This window comes from Engystomops pustulosus, chromosome 3, assembly GCF_040894005.1.
Source record: "Engystomops pustulosus chromosome 3, aEngPut4.maternal, whole genome shotgun sequence".
Lineage (NCBI taxonomy): Eukaryota > Metazoa > Chordata > Amphibia > Anura > Leptodactylidae > Engystomops > Engystomops pustulosus.
The window spans coordinates 152,317,073-152,334,652 of NC_092413.1; the positions used below are offsets into that span (position 1 = coordinate 152,317,073).

General features: G+C 40.9%; 1 protein-coding gene across 2 annotated transcripts in view; it reads right to left on the minus strand.

Annotated features, from left to right (window-relative positions):
- The window catches only part of MB21D2 (Mab-21 domain containing 2), a 116,963-nt gene that overhangs the window by 4,277 nt on the left and 95,106 nt on the right, over positions 1-17,580 (minus strand). The window lies entirely within an intron of this gene.

Consider the following 17,580-nt stretch of genomic DNA (forward strand, 5'->3'; position numbering starts at 1 on the left):
GCTTGTATAAATCTCACCATGCTCACATTACATAGTGGCAAAATAGATATTACCAAGCAATATTTATGAAGGTTCCATTTGACAAGACAAACACAGGGTTAATATTAGATATTAGAAAGGAAGGAAGGAAGGAGATTGTGACATGAATAAGGAAGCTTAGTTCAATGTAAGACACTGGCAGAGACTGTAAGAGACTGGCAGACACTGGGTTTCGGATCTGAATTTTTAGGAAGTTAATTATCCAAGCAAAGCGGACCAGGTGGCACTGCTAATGTAGACTTGTTCCATGCTTTCTGAGCAGCTGCTTGCTGAAGCCGCCTCATCAGATCAATGCCAGGTCTATCTTCCATGTTCTTAAGCTTTTAAACAGCAATTAAGAAAACTTTCAACTTGGAAGACAATCAATAGAAAAATAAGCTAAGTGCATTAAGAGTAACTGAAGCTAATGTCTGCACTTCCTTAAATTTGTTTTTCAATGTTTTACCCCTCAATCGATTTCTATCTGAGCCCTAAACGTAACGCAAGAGTGGTTATATGGGCAACACATCACGTCCAAATGAAACCCGTAGCAGAAATTAGTCACTCACAAAACAGCATTGGAGATCTGCTGGATGATGAGAATGATAGCGGTCTATAATTTGGAACATTCTAAAGGGCCACTTAAAGGCTATGTTGTTATTTTCTTTTCTGCCTATTGTATGTATAATATATATATATATATATATATATATATATATATATATATAAAATCTAGTACCAATAAGAACATATTAAAAATGTATACAGCTCCACTGTATCTATCATTAAAATCTGGGGAAGATTCAAGAGTTCAACTCCCTCTCTACCCTCATGCACTCATCTACAAGCACTGTTCGCTCCCATGTCCACACCAGACAGCTCAATGTGATAAAGCCTAGTTCTGCTTCCTTCCTCATCCATGCCCCTCCCAATCTCACAGCATAGAGCTCAGTGTGATAAAGCCTAGTTCTGCTTCCTTCCTCAGCCATGCCCTCCCAATCTCACAGCATAGAGCTCTGTGTGATAAAGCCTAGTTCTGCTTCCTTCCTCAGCCATGCCCCTCCCAATCTCACAGCAGAGAGCTCAGTGTGATAAAGCCTAGTTCTGCTTCCTCCCACAGCCACGCCCCTTCCATTCCCATCTCACACCAAACAGCTCAGTGTGATGAAGCCTAGTCCTGCCTCCTCCTACAGCCACGCCCCTATCATTCCCATCTCACACCAAACAGTTCAGTGTGATGAAGCCTAGTTCTGCCTCCTCCTACAGCCACGTCCCTCATTCTCATCTCACAGCAGACAGCTCAGTGCAATAAAGCCTAGTCCCGCTTCCTCCCTTAGCCACGCTGCCTTGATCAGCCTCACCTTTTCCACTTGCTCATTTCAGTTCTCCTCTCATGTCTAGCATGATCTTGTCAAAAATCTCTCTCAGCCTCTGCATCTCAGTCTAAGGCCGCTTGCACAGAAGTATAAAAAATGGATATAAAAATATAGTGACTTTGCATACCATATGTGCCTGCCAACAACATGTGCCACTATGGGCCTCATGCTGCATATATTATAGCTAAAAAGTTTTAGATTTTCCACATTAGGTTCCTTGGTGGCCACATTGCTATTCATGCACTGTACACATGCAGATAATTGCTTCCTAACATTTGGAATAGTTTCCTCTTTCTCCACTAGATGGAGCCATTGCTCACTCTATAAGTACACAGTGTAAGCCTGTCTGGCACTGAAAGAGTAACCCCCGAGGCAGATTTACTGAAAACCTTATTAATTGTTAAACTGATTAAGATATTCTTTATCCACAGGCCTATTACTAGATCAATTAGGATCAGTTGTCTCAGTAAATCTTGTATTAACCATTGTTCTGGATTTAATAGGAATGTCTGCTAAACATTAAAATAATGTGGTATTAAAATGTAAAGGCTTTGCATAATCCATAGAGTTTATGGGAAAAAGTCGCATGACTATTCGCTTGTATAATGAGTTTTGTGAATATGTAAGCTCTAAATTCCAAATGAAGGTATTTACATGGTACAGGGCATAGACTGGCAGATCACGGTATAATCCACACGCCTGTAATATATAATTAGATGTCTGCAAATCCACATGAAATTGGCGTCACAAGACAGAGGCAGACTGAATTTTACTTTATACATTTTGTTAAAATAGCAAAGTAACATCCTGTTAGAGAAGACAGTAAAGTCTACTGCAACCAGAGCTTTATATGGATCCATATATGTATCCCATTACCAATGTGTGCATTGTCTAAATATATCCCACAGCTCACAGTCCGTGGCATGCTAGCCACTCTGGTCATTTACTGGTACCCACCAACAGCAGGAGGCCTGCATCCCCCGCACATGCTGGGAAGAGCAAAATGCTCAGAGATTTGGGGCAGGTTTCCTATTTGGGCCCATCTTTTAAAATGTACAGGCAGAAAAAAATGTTGCTCTTAATAAAGCATTTCAGGTCTGTAGGTCTGTGGACAGAAGTCTTGGCACTCTGTACTTTGGTAAATGGTATCATAAGCAGAAGACAGATATCTTATGAGGCTAATGTTTTATGTGTGCTTTGATACTATACTTTGTTAGGGTTTGAATTGTACTCATGATATTATACTTGATACATGTCATACAGTATGCCTTGATACATGATCTTGCAATTTCTATGTTCAAATAAATGAGTTTGCTATAGGAGTACAGAGTACCTTCAGCATTCTCATTCACTGCCTATGTGAGTGTCGGAGATACCCAGGCGCTGTGCTTGGCAATGTCAGAAGCTCCAATAGTACTGAATGAAGTGACAGGACCCATGCTTGAACTGCTGTGAGAATGGGATGCCCGGTCTAGTGATAGGTCGTACAAACCCTTTACGTGCTTTCATTTTCAGCCAAATGTATATGAAAAAACTAAATAGGTACAATACAGCATGATTTTGACTTAATACATAAACACTGATCAAAATGACAACAAAACATCTAGAAACAAAGATGTACAATAGATAAGAGGGAGGATGGAAGGAACAAGTCATTGTACTAAGTGTGGTGCAGGAGACAAAAGGGGTTGTTACACCGCCCCCTTCCTCCTACCCAGTCTACCAGGATCTACAGGTAAGAATTTTACATTTGGTTACTTGTAGAAGCTAACAGTGTGTTCAACAATAGAATTCCTGATCCACAGAAATAACCCCGTACAATAACTAGTAAATACGGTACAATAAACAAAAAAGTTCAGCATACAAACAACTAATCCTAACTCGTAGGAACAGTTTGTGTGATCCATTTACAGCGTCTGTGTAATACAACAATATGACCACTGGGGGGCATATGTGCTCTTATCAAAACAGGCAACTGGGTCACAGTAAAATAGTATCCACATACAAAGAGCATCTCAATATACCCATACAGTAAGGTTTCCCTGCTACTCACTAGGTTTAGGTTTCTATTTTACCTCAATATTTCTGCATTTTATAGAAATAAAGTACAACTGGAAGCTGTAAATGTAGGTCAAAAGCATAGATGACTTTTTTTTTAAATCTCTGCTATGGTTTAGTTTTGACATGGGCCATGATGGCCTGTGCTGTAGGTTCAGTCTACTATGTGAGATAAATACGCTATATATATTGTTATATTAGATGCATAGTGTAGTGTGACCTGAACCAGCCTGTGATGGAGAGTCTGTATTTCACTTAGTTTGTAAACCCATTATGCTGAGGGTAAAGCGTAGCTGTGTATGTGTCTATAAAGCTTATCTGGTAATACATAGAACAATTTATTGCTTCCTATGTATCATCAGCAGTTGCTGCCAGATCTTTCTCGCTGCCTGTCAATCTGTTATGTGCAGATTCCCCAGCAGAGGGCAGCATTATACAAAATGCAAGTCATCTTTATCAGTCTGGAGTAGATGTCACTAAAAAGTTTTGGAATGTAAAAGCCTTTACCAGACAATTATTTGTTATTTAAATGTTGCATGAATTTTCTCTACAAAGAGCTAAAAATTAGTCAGTGTATCATGTTCCAGGATTAGTTTGTCCTGGTACAAAAATATGATAATAGCCACAACCTTGCAAACTGCGTCTCAGAGCAAGATCAGGCGTTCCCATAGGTTTTTATTAATCAAATTGATTTTCCTATATCAGACGTCAGAACAAGGCTTTCTTGGTCTCCTGTTTCCTGCCGCTCTCCCAGAAAGACATTAGAGGGCCCACAACAAAAAAGAAATCATTAGCATATCAAGGAACGGGTGATTTATTGAGGCAGTAATGTGCTGGATGCAGTTCTTCCCCCACAATAAGACATCATGGGGCTGCAGGACATGAAACAGTGAGGGATGGGAGTCCAGAATCTATTCAACGGGTTTAGCCCAGCGTAGCTCAAAAAACAGTAAGATATAGGTCACAAGGAATCTTATACAATTTAAGTCTTTGGGACAGACCAAATATGTGACTCGCACAAAGCTATGAAATGGTTCTGTGAATACAGCCAGACTAAATGTGGTCTCCAAGAACTATAAAGCTCAATAAAACCACAAAAACCAAGTGGGGAAAAAAAATTATTCAAAAATACATGACCACAAGTTGGACACCATCCCCAAAAGTGCCTGAAATCTGTCACCCCCAAAGACTATGAAATGTGTTACAGTTCTCCTTCTAACAAAAAGGTAAGAAAACCAATAAGTGGTTCTAGGGAAAAAACTGAAAAGTATGAAATCAACTGTTGCAATCCATCAGGGCGCAGAGCAGAAATGGATGAGGAGCATTAGACTACCAGTAAAATCAATAGGCTTAAAGGTTTAGGCACCTCAGTGATTCTTAATACATGATCAATACAAAGAAGAAAGGAGATCTCCAATAGTGAAGGAAGAGTCATTAGAGAGGGGGCTGAGGGCCCAATTAGTCACGCCGGATGGCTTCACCAGGGCTAACAATGACCACAGGATTATGTGGAGGAACACCGCCTACACAACATTGCGTGCACAGTATAATTGTAAAAGATGCCTGCTCTATGATTTTGTGGCATTGCTATATTATTGGATCCTATAAATAAAAATCGACAGTGCGGGAGTTCTGTTACACTACACACGGTTGTACAGTAGGATTACACATGTACAGTACTTGATACATAGGTGGATATGTATTATTAATGTGTCTGTCATAAGACCAGTGCAGAGTAGAACTAGACAAATCCCTGTGTCTGATGCTGGAGGATTAATCTGGTGCCACACATCACGTTTTAGTCCGTTTAAAAACGCATGCGGTTTTGAATGTTCACCATGCGTTACACCGAGCATACACTTCTAGAAATAAAGATACACAGCTTCAAAGCAGCCAAATGCATGGTAAATATTCAAAAACGCATGCGTTTTTAAACAGACTAAAATCCCACGCTATAAAACGGCCCAAAAACGTGACGTGTGACATCACCCCGAGACTGGCGAGTTGTACTTTTCACCTTCTATTATTTGTTCTAGTTTGCTGCGCCACAATATTGAATTTTCTGGTGCACCGATGATTTCCTCGAGGAGACCCTCCTTTTACCCTCCAGACGAGTCATCAAACTGTCTAAACCTTTCAATAAATGTGGCACACTGCTTTCAGTCAGAAATTACTCCAGTATTTGGGTGCAGGCAGGTTGATACATCTCCTGCATTGATGCTGGGGAGCTCTCAATCCTAATGGGTGGAGAGGGCGCGGAGCCTGACCGAGCTGCATGTCGGACGCTCCCACAGCACGGCTACCACAGCATCAAAATAGCGACCCCAAAACGAGCTGACATAGGGAAATCTTATGATATGATGGAATGATAGGCAGGACTCTCCTAGAAAGTCCTGGAAAGATGTACCCTACACCACATCATATCATACCACAGTACTAAGCAGCTGTCTATTGGATCCTACCCTCAAGGTGCGTTCACACATTCAGTTTTTCAGATGCAGTTTTCAAAGCCAGAAGCAGAGAGGTTCTACTCCTCTTTTTTTCACTGGACTTCTGGTTTGGACATCGAAAACTGCATCTGAAAAAGTGAACATACCTTCAGTGTTAAAGAATTTACCTCACAGATTTATCATTAGCCCAGACTCCACATATTATGTGTGCAGTACAATGCCAGCATGCACACCCAAAGGCTTGTCTGTCACATAAAAAGGGGCCAATACTAGAAAATGACACATGGTATATAGAGTCCTACTAATAACAGGACTACAACGAATAGGAGTGTTTATTGTGTGTTGGCCATTTCTATATGAATACCCCATCTCAGTACTGAAGAAACATAATGGAGCTGCAGATGTGCATCACATATGAGAAATAAGCAGCATTTGTATCCAGAGCAGGACGCACAGCAAAGTCTAGAGAATTTCCTAGAAGAGTTAATCTTCTTTTCCATGTAGTTCTAATTCATGTTGTGTTCCCTAAGGCTCTGCAAGATAAAGCGGCGCTGTTCATTCCTAGAACACAGTGCAGATTTTACTATAGGAAAGGTTTTGTAGTCACACAATATTGCACTACTGTATTTTACTGGTTTTTATTCGTTTTTTTTTTAAATGAAATCATCTGCACACAGGCGTAGGTGCTGGATATTACTACTAAATAATAGAGCAGAGCTAGATGAAATAAGCTTATATAGCTATCTGCATATAGCGCTATGCTCATGTCTTGAATTTTAGTGTCAAAATCTAAATCCACAACCATCAGCACTCCCCAATTATTACAATTCATTTACAGCAGGACCCGGATTTCATGGAAAATGGCCAGGACCACAAGGTCTACCCCGATACGTTCCTTTTGTGCAGTATGTGTTGGTGACAACAGGTGAAGGACATAGGCTGCCACTACTGCTCCCCTGGCGCTAGCACAAGAGCCCTCTTATGGTACCACTGTGACCCAAATCCCAGTTATTGTCACATTATAAAACCTACATTTTCAGTAGGTACCTGCTTTTCATTGGCAATCACAGAAAGCTAAATACGCTGACCCTGGGGACTGTACATCAGCAACAGCATACACTGATCAGTACAATGAAGAGTATAATAAAACACTAATAAGCAGACCCATAATGCCTTGCTTTATCTTATGCCTTAATAGGTTGCTGAAGGAGTGGTGCTAGTAAAATTTTTGCTGACAAATCGCTTTTAGAGTAACTGAGCCAATATAGCTTATTTGTGGACTGGAAGTTTCTTAAGTGCTTTATAGTGTTCCCTATACAGAGAAGAAGCAGCTTGTGGTGCATTGCCTCAGAATGCATTACACAGTCCCCCATCTCTACAACAATATAAAACTACTGAACAGAGACTATGCTTAACAACTTCCAATCTCGCCGGATACAAGAGTGAGCTGTACACATTCTTGCAGCAGGGATATGGATTCTAAATGCAATGAACAGCTTGTCCTGCACAGTCAGCAAGTTTATCCTGTGCTATAAATGGTTTTCTCGTGCCCGAATCCTATGATGAATATTCCAGAACAACTTTATGTGAAATAAATTGGTGGAATATTTTAAGTAACAAAGTACTGTATTTCCTGTCCTGTAGCCTTCAAACACAATAGAGGTGAACCCCATCCCCTGACCTCGGACAACTACCTCCAATGCTTACACTGTTGTATGCTTTTAAATATTTCTATACTTTATTAATATTTTATTGACAAGCTTGCAGTAGGGCCTCTTGTTCCAGTTGGAATTGTGACATTCTCACTTCAGTAGAGCAAAGGAGAAGAAAACTTACCAGGTACCAATTGGTGATGTGCAAGTCCTGACTGTGACATTTTGTTCCCTATGTTAGAACCCATACTCCGTTTGATTTAGACCAGCACCAAGTGTTGGAGGGTGACACTCAAAATTGATTTAGCGTACACTGGAGAACAAACTTAGAGAACCATTCCTACGTGAATATTTCCTACCATGAGTAAAAAAAAACAGTATTTTAAGTTCATTTCATACATTGTAAAACTTCTAAAGCACAGAATAAAAATGTAAATAAGATAACTGTAAAAGATCACTGATAAAAATTAGTGAGCACTTTCTGGGTGTGTTCACACATTGCAGTTAAAATTGCATTATCAGTTTTGAGGTGGTTCTTGGTGCAATTTCTTATTTTAACAGGTGAAAGAAATCAACTGAATAGGTGAATCACATTGGAAATGAAATTCACCTTTTATACCGGCAGGTTAATGGGGTTAGTCTGGAACCTGGTACTAATTTCCTAAATTATCTGACAAACCCCATGTAACTGGCAGCCTTGCTTTCCAGTTTTTACTGACTTTGTAAAAATGCTGTGTTGGCACAAAGTGACTTAAGCAGCAGATTGTCCAGATGAAGGCCAAAAGGGGTGACCCTATCAGCCATAGCAAGAGTAGATGGTTGTTACAACACTTCCTAGCCAAATGAGAGATTTGGTCCGTGCAGAGTGGACTTTGAGTCCTAATGCTCGTAAACATTGAGACACTGTATGCAGAGACAGATTCTGTTCAGTGCCGAGCAATTCCAGCTGCATTGTTGAAACAATTACCCATGGAAAATCTCTGCATTATTCCGCATTGCATTTATTTTCCAAGGGCGTCCCAACATTCTTGGGGGACTTGAATGAGTTATTGATGTAAAGAGGCAATATTCTAGAAATCACAGGCTTGGAACGACCAAATTATCTTGATTTGGCCGATAGGGTCCCCCCCCCTTCATGTGGACAACCTGCTTCTGGAGAGTTTCAGTCACTCTAGAACAGCACACCATTTTTGCAAACAGAAACATTAGGCTGCCAGTTACATCTGGGTTTGCCAGATAATTAAGGATATTAATTAAGGACCAGATTAACAACAATAACGTGCAGGTATCTGAAAGTGTTCTCCAATTTTATTAAGTGTTCTTTTTCATTTATCTCATTTACATTTTTATTCTGTGCTTTAGAATTTATACAAATTAATGTTTAAAAAACACAGCTTTCACTCATGTTAGGATATATTCACATAGGACTACACAATGAAGTCTGTCATTTGACCAGTGCAGAGTGTGAGTCTCTGCTCCGTCAGATTAATCCCTGTGTCTACGACTACATGCACACCACCGTTACGATACAGCGGCACACGGCAGCATGCAGGGAGAGGAGGAGGAGGAGGCGGCGGCAAGCGCTGCTCACCCCCGCCCCTTTCCATAGGAATATATGGCGCACGGCCTCGTAACACGGGAAAAGATAGGACATGTCCTATCTTTTCCCGGGCTACGGAGCGGTACGGTGTTGAGAGCCCATAGAAGTGTGTGAATGTAGCCTTAGACTGGCGAGTTGTAGTTTGCACCTCCTGTTAGTTGTTCTAGTTTTATGCGCCACAATATTGAATTTCTGGTGCACAGTTAATTTACTAGTGCAGCCAGGTCCTCTTTTACTGTGGAAACACCCCTTTTTTTGGAGGCGTTGGAAAACAGCCTAAAAACGTTGCACAGCATTTGAAGTACAAATATATCCAGTATTATGGCGTAGACAGATTGATACATCTCCCCTAAATTGTGATTTCGATCTCTAGTGTGTACAAAATAAAAGAGTTAAGACAGCATTTTCTGGAGCTGAGTTTTTAGTATTTTCGGACTAGTATTCTACCATTTGTACTATCATGCTAAAGATCTAAAGAAAAACAGACCATCATACTTCGTTCACAAACAGTAGACCTTGGTAAAGTTGCTGCTCTCGTCATTTCCTTATGGACCAGAATATGTAGCCTAGCTAACAGTGCCAAGACTATCATCCAAACTCTACTCTACGGTCTGGAAGAGAAAATAAAGACTTTCTGAGCTACAGGTTAAATAAAGTGGTACCTACATCCTACAAAACCAAGTACTTATATCAATTGTCCATCTTGGTGTGGTAAATCCAAACTTAAATGTGGAGTTCATCAAGTCTTATGATACATGGATCCAAACCACAGGAAATGTGTCTGCTCGACCTTAGCAATGCCAAGGATATTGTCTACTGCAATCCTGCAATAACAAAATAGAAACAATACAAATTCAATCAGATAAATGAAACGTGTATCTTCATGCTCAGCCATCAGGAAAACATCACGTCTGCCTCCCATGTGCACGTTTGACCAAATGAAAATATAGTTCACAATACAAGCTCAATTCTACTTTCATCTCGTCTGGCTCCTTGAATGCCGGATGTCAAGTTGCATGGCACTAGCTAGAACCAGACACTGCTGTCTCCAGCTAAGCCAAGTGTGTGTAATGCTGCTGGAAGATATTTCACACTGATCGGCCAGATGCTCCCTTTGCCTCAGCTCTCATTTACTCTGCCACTGGTGTCACAACACGTCCTTAGGAAGCAAAAGCCAAATTACTTCTACTCCATTCAAAGCCATGAGCGCTGACACTATAAGCTGAGAGAGCGGGATAGAGAGATAGAGTGGCTTCCTGTTATCATGGGTCAATGGTCCGATTTCAAAAAGATTGACCAAAAAAATTACAATACTGTAAAAAGGAATAAATCTTCATTTTTAATTATTAGCCAAACTTAGCAAACTTTATTGCCATTATAATTTACAATCAATGCTAATGTTATACCAGAGTTGCGCAAGCCTAATATTACTCAAAATCATCATAAAAAGTAAAATCAAGAAAAAGTCAGTTTTCTTTTGGAAAACGTGCGTTCTCGGTGTGTACTAGTTCTCCAAGGATATGATGAATGTGATCTGTCATAAATGAAACCTGTCATAAGAAACTGACTTAATAAACCACTTCCAGTATGTTAATTACCATATATACTCGAGTATAAGCCGAGACCCCTAATTTTACCACCAAAAACTGGGAAATCCTATTGACTCGAGTATAAGCCAAGGGTGGGAAATGCATTGGTAACAACCCCCCAGTATATAGACAGCAAGCCCCCAGTAGTATACAGCCAGCGAGCCCCCAGAAGTATACAGCCAGCGAGCCCCCAGAAGTATACAGCCAGCCAGCCAGACCCCAGTAGTATACAGCCAGCCAGACCCCAGTAGTATACAGCAAGCCAGCCCCCAGTAGTATACAGCAAGCCAGCCCCCAGTAGTATACAGCCAGCCAGCCCCCAGTAGTATACAGCAAGCCAGCCCCCAGTAGTATACAGCAAGCCAGCCCCCAGTAGTATATAGCCAGCCAGTTTGGCCAGCATTTAAATAAATAAACTTACATACTCACCTTCGGGTGGTCCCAATGTTCGGCGCGGCTAACGAATGTCTGCTATAACGGCTGGCAGAGTGGCGGCCATTCGCACACTATGACGCGGCCGCTGATGACATCATAGTACGTGCCGGCCGGCAGAGCTCCGGGGACCGGAGCAGACGGAAGAGGAGCCGCGGGGACCGAAGCAGACGGAAGAGGAGCCGCGGGGACCGAAGCAGACGGAAGAGGAGCCGCGGGGACCGAAGCAGACGGAAGAGGAGCCGCGGGGACCGAAGCAGACGGAAGAGGAGCCGCGGGGACCGAAGCAGACGGAAGAGGAGCCGCGGGGACCGAAGCAGACGGAAGAGGAGCCGCGGGGACCGGAGCATCTATATATGCAAGTATATACGGAAGCTTAACACCTTCTAGATCATATTTCTTGAATGGCCCAGTGTGGTGGATTCATCCAGAAAATCTACTTTGAAGATGAAGAGTTCAACATTGAAGTAAAGCTTTTCTTCCTCAGAATCCAGCATCCAGAGATATTACTAACCAGTTCCTCAGAAGAGTGGTGAATGAGGTCAATCACAGGGGTGGGCTATTTGGAGGCCGTGACAACTTGACTTCAGAGCTGAACTCTCCTCCTTTGGGACTTTTTACAACCAGTCTACATCTCACTTCAAGTTGATTTTCTGGTTGATGCCACCCCATTGAACCATGATCGGGAAGATATTTAGCTACTTGAAAACTAATGGTAGTGGTCTTTTAGGTCAATTTCTGTTGACCAGTTAAGGTTGGGTTGGCTTTATAGGATATAGGTTGGCTTTATAAACACATCAGAAAATCGGCTGTTGTCATAGGTCCTACAGGGTATTACTAACAATTATATAAAAGAACTCAACAAAGGTTTAATCTACAATACTACTAAAAGTTGATGCATGAGAATTCCTCAGGAGCTGATCAAGTATAACTCTGCTGCTTCAGACTTTCACATGACATGACAGAAAAATCAGTCTCCACAGCTCTATTCACATCTGCCCTGTGGACTGGCCTTTATTGCAGATTGTCAACTTTTCCAGAATATTTTTTCATGTAAGATGACAGATGCCATCATGGAGCATTGATTACAGTCAATAGTGTCAAACTGACGGCAACGATGTTTATCCTGCTATGGATTTGGCATTGTGATCATTTTCTTTACAGTCCCTATAATGCAAAACCGAAAAATGGAGATGGAATCGGAATGTGAACCTATCCTTAAAGGGAACCTGTCACCACATTTTCACACATACAGCCAGTGACAGGTTCCTATAGAGCCCAATAACTAACTGACACCCTTCTTCTAGCTCAAAATTGTTTCCCTTACATGCACATAAATCATCATACATTATCATATATTACCTGGCATCAGAGGAGGACGAGTCCTGCTTGGCCGACCCCTCCCATCTACTCCTCCTCATGACTTATGCCTTTTTACTATTCAGCAGTTCATGTCATACTGTATCCGTACTGTACTGTATGTGATCACATGAAATCACATTCATGGATTACAGTTTGCTATTGTTAGAAGGCTAAATGACCTGCAATGATGTCACTCTGGTCACATGACATGAATGTAACACAAGGCACTGTGCAAAAAAACTTACAGAAAAAAATCCTACAAGTAAATAGCGCGTTAAATGTCTGTAGTTGAATATTAGTAGATAGTCCCTAAGTACAATGAGGCACAGAGCTGTCAGTCAAAATAATGGGGTATTGTTCACTAGAATCCTGGGAGAGAGAAGAGTCACAGCCACTAGACATGAGTCAGAAAAGCTAATTTGCATATCTGACAAAATGGATGTTATTAGGGTACAGTGCCCCACTGGCCACTAATTTTAGGTGATATGGGGAGTACTTGTAACTTTATCAGCAGGCATTGTTAGGCAGGGTGGCAAGATTCTAGCGACAGGTCTTCTTTAAACAAAAGCTTAAAAAGGATAGGCAATAGTCATGTGACCAAGCATAGCCCAACACCATGATGCATTGCTGAAAACGATCCCCCATCACTCCTTTAGACACCCTTCCATTTAGGATGTAAAATGGTGTTATGCTATTCTTCTACCAGCACTAAACATCTGACCAGAAGAGAGAGCTGTTCATCGTTTCCCATCTCTTATACTTTGCTTAATATACATCTAGTGAAGAATATGACCCAATTATCCCACCACAACATGCTCCAAATTATTTCCTATCAACTATATGTGAAGTTGGTTGGATACACAGGCTGTGTAAATCTAAATTCTTATTTTCGCCATTTGTTTTCATGGACAAAAGCTGGATTACAGAACACATATATAGCATAAATGTTTCAAAGCCCCAAGTCCCTTTCCTTGCACAACTGTCTCATTTCATTACAACCATATACAATATAGCACTGGGATAAGCCTTTGGAGCTTAAGTCAGCATTTAAATTATTGGTCACTAAATAATTCCACATAAAAAAATAGCTAGAAGCTATTGACATGTCGGACTTAATCCGTGACAGTATTCCCTTTATAGCCGAATACAGTTCTGTCTATATAGTTTTTTTCCTGTTCTTTGCACAAAGTGCTGATTTGACGGTAAATTAAATTATTGAATAAGTTTGGTCACATACCGGAAACTGCTTAGAGTTCAATCTTCACGTCAGATAGATTTTCAAGGCCACGTCTCTGGGGGAATGCAGACTCTGCAATGGACCTAGTCAACATTGCAATTTTAAAGCCGATCCAGAATTTACTATAATATATGAGGTTATATCAGTAAAGTACAGCCAATTGTCTTATTGGTAGTCCTAATGAGCATAAGAATAGAAGTCCCTTCGCCTCGCCCTTCATCTCTTGGGCTACATTCACGTCTTGTTTTTGGTCATACGTGCAGCTCATGTATGTTGTATACTGTGAAAAACACAGAAAGAAAGGACTCCGCTAGGTCATTCAATCCTGCTCCCTCCTGCTGAGTGGCGTGTACACTAAGTGGAGGCCATTGTGATTTATGGGAGACTATTGCAACATGTTACATCCCTCCCTTGGCCTCTGCTAAGTGTACGCACAGGGAGGTCTCCAATAAGGTCATTGGCAATATAAGGACAGGGAAAACATTGGGGAAAATACCCTAAGCCTGTTCACTCCTCCTCCTGCTTTCAGTAGGGAGGATCAGGATGGTAAGTTGAATCCCTCCATTGTAAGGATGCATTGGGAATCTTCCAGATGTATCCTTACAACGGAGACATTAAGCGAGATGTGAATACTGCCTTAGACGCTTTGAGAGCTTTGTGAGATCTGGAGGTCTCATACATAAATGGATCAGCAGCTTATGCAGGAGAAACTTAGACAAAGTTCGTGGACTTCTTGGGGGTCCTAGCAGGTATACCTGAACTGATAAGCAAGTGATAACTTATTAACTCCAAGTTTGTTAGTTTCGCCGACAGGTCCCAGAGGATAAAAAAAAAAAAAGGACTAACCTTCAAAATATAGGGTTTGGTCAGGGATCCAAATAAACATATAGATGTTTCGGCATTCTGGTCACATTGTATCTTATGAAAGGCATATTTATGAGGAAGTACTCTTCATCTACAAGATCATACTGTCATTTATACAGTATGTGACCTGGGAATTGACAGGCTCCCTTTACAAATGTCCAAGGACAATGTTATTATAAGGAAGGTGGGAAATTACTGAAAGGGGACATCCATTGTATTTTATTTCTAATGACTTCTTAGGACCCAGAACATGGCCTACTCTTTATGTGCCTGAATAGGAGCATTTCATCAGAAAATTCCAGAATAATTACAGTGTGCTACATCAAAGCAGTGATATTGAGGTGACTGATAGAGTGTAGCATGGGTCAATAAAAGTAATTAGCACTATGTCAGACAGAGACGCACATGACGGAACATTTCACAGCCCCAAGGTAAGCAGTGTCTGCCAGCAAGTGTAGAAGTGATAAAGCAGACTATTTTTTTTTCAACAGTTCCTGTAATGAGCCAAAACACACATGCAGACTTTTTGCAACACATTAATGGGAACCTGTCAGCCACTACTAGTGTGTTGCCAAGCAGATTCACACCTTCCAAATTAAGTTTATATCATGTCCCTGGGTGGTTGCATCATCCAGAAAATCTACACTGAAGTGGGAGGCACATTGTATTTATAAAGTCATGGAGGTGAAGAGTTCATCACTGAAGTCAAGTTCTCCTCAACTCAAAACAAACCCCCTACTGTGACTGATATCATACAGCAGGCTCCAGAAGAGGTGGGTACTGATGTCCCTGGATGCTTTCAGGGGGAATTCTGAGGAAGGGCTAGTTTGACTTCAGTACTAAACTCTCTGGCTTCCCGATTTTATACAACAAATTTACACCTCACTTCTAAGTTGACGTTCTGCATACAAGTGCAGCCGATGCTCCACACACTGCAAGACAAGGGAACCCGAGCTCTTCAGACAGACGTGGGTCATGCATCTTTCAGACAATTATTGTACTGTTTGTCCAGTGGATAGGTCATTAAACGTTCCAGATTTATAAATATGTAAAAAATCATTACGTATAAATTCATGCAAATCCATGTTCCTACGTATAGCAGACAGTCAGTATGCAGGATATCTCCACAATATGCTCTGCCATATAACAGAGTACAGACAATGGTTTTGAAGTTTAAAAGGTTCTGAACATCACAGATATTTGCTAAATAATAACACAAAGTAGACTGTAAAGAAAAGTATTATTGGGGGTAGGGCATTTATCAAGACGTGGCACATCCTCAGACTGCACTTGAGCCCCCCCTTTCCCCAACGCACACACACCGTGCTGGACATACTAAAATACTGTTGGTTCATGACAGTTGGATCAATACTATATAAGGCCCTACTTGTTATAAAAATGTGCTATAACATGAGCTATAACATGGCCCATTCCACACCCCTCCTCAACCACTTGGTGTGGAGGTGGTGTAATGTGTGGAGGTCAGAAGTAGCAATTGCTCTGCTTTTTCAAGGCTTGTTAGTAAAAACTTTGATTACCCCTCTCCTCATGTTCATGTATGTCCTATTGCAGATGGCAACACCCCCTATCATCTCCCAGAAAGGCTTACTATCTAGGAAGCCAACACCTTACAACTATGCAAGAAAAGCACCATGTTTATTACATATTTTAGAATGACTTTTGTGTCTGTATTGTCACCTGATCTCATCTTATGACACAAATGTTGAAACTTGTATTTTATTAAAATTGTTGTAGTTGTCTTTGTAGGACCAAATATCAGACCATCCCTTTTCATTGATAATCTCTCCTAACCAAAAACTGCTCTCTTGAATATATATTCTCCTTCTTTGGATTTTCCAGACCTTGGCCCTATGCCTATATATTATGATAATGTATGCACTATAAACAAGGGGTCAATTAATGGCGAGAACTCTGCAGCTACGCCATAATAAAGAGCGCGGTAATTAACAATGCACCTTGGTGGTGGAGTCACTGGAGCATGCCGGCTTCATTGACAGCAGAGAACATTATTTTGCTGTGGAAATTAATTGTGCGAAATCCCCTCTTGTATAAAACGCGAGGAAAGAAAATGTTTCTGTCAGGAAGACGTGAAGTGGCAGATTTTTGTTTATTTAATTCTCTTCCTCAGACCGACATTCGCCTCTACATAAATCTAAATTTAGATAAGGACATAGGAATAAGGAAAAAGTATTTGACTCAAATCCAATTCTGCCGCTTGCCAGAATGGAATAATAAAGAGACTTAATATAAAGTCTCTCGGTATGTGCAGTTTGGTTCATGGACGTCAACCGGTAAACCTAGATTTTTTTTTAGCTTTCTCAATATTAATTAACCACCGTCGTGTAGCCCCCACTCTGAATCATGATAACCTGAGAAAGACGGCAACATCTTCTCGTATGAAGGAAGAGGGGAGTGCCTGGAGACTTGGAGGCGAGACAATATATTACACTGTAAGCTGCTAGTGTGAAGAACAGGCAGCCGTGAGAAGTAATCATTTCCAGCGCTTTAATTTGGAAGCTTGAGGGCAATATAATGTATCCCCGTTTCACAATGTATCACAGTACTAACATCATTGCCTCGCTTCAAAACCATTACCAAGAGCTACAGCAATCACGGTCTACATATAGATTATAGATTTTCCTTTCTCAAGTTGTCCATGAATAGAATATTTTCTACAAGAGAACTAGAAGTAATAGTCTGTCAGATCTCATATTGGTTACCAATGGTGGATAGAAATGGCAAAGTACTGTACTCATTGCTATACAATGTAGGGTCTATGCACCTGAGAGTCAGTATAAAAAAAAAATCTCTAAATAGTCTAATTCTATGGATTTTATTTGGGAATATACAGAAGTGCATTTGTGTGTGAAAAAAATATAGTTGCACATCCCATAAGATGCAATATTGCCAAGGTATTCCAA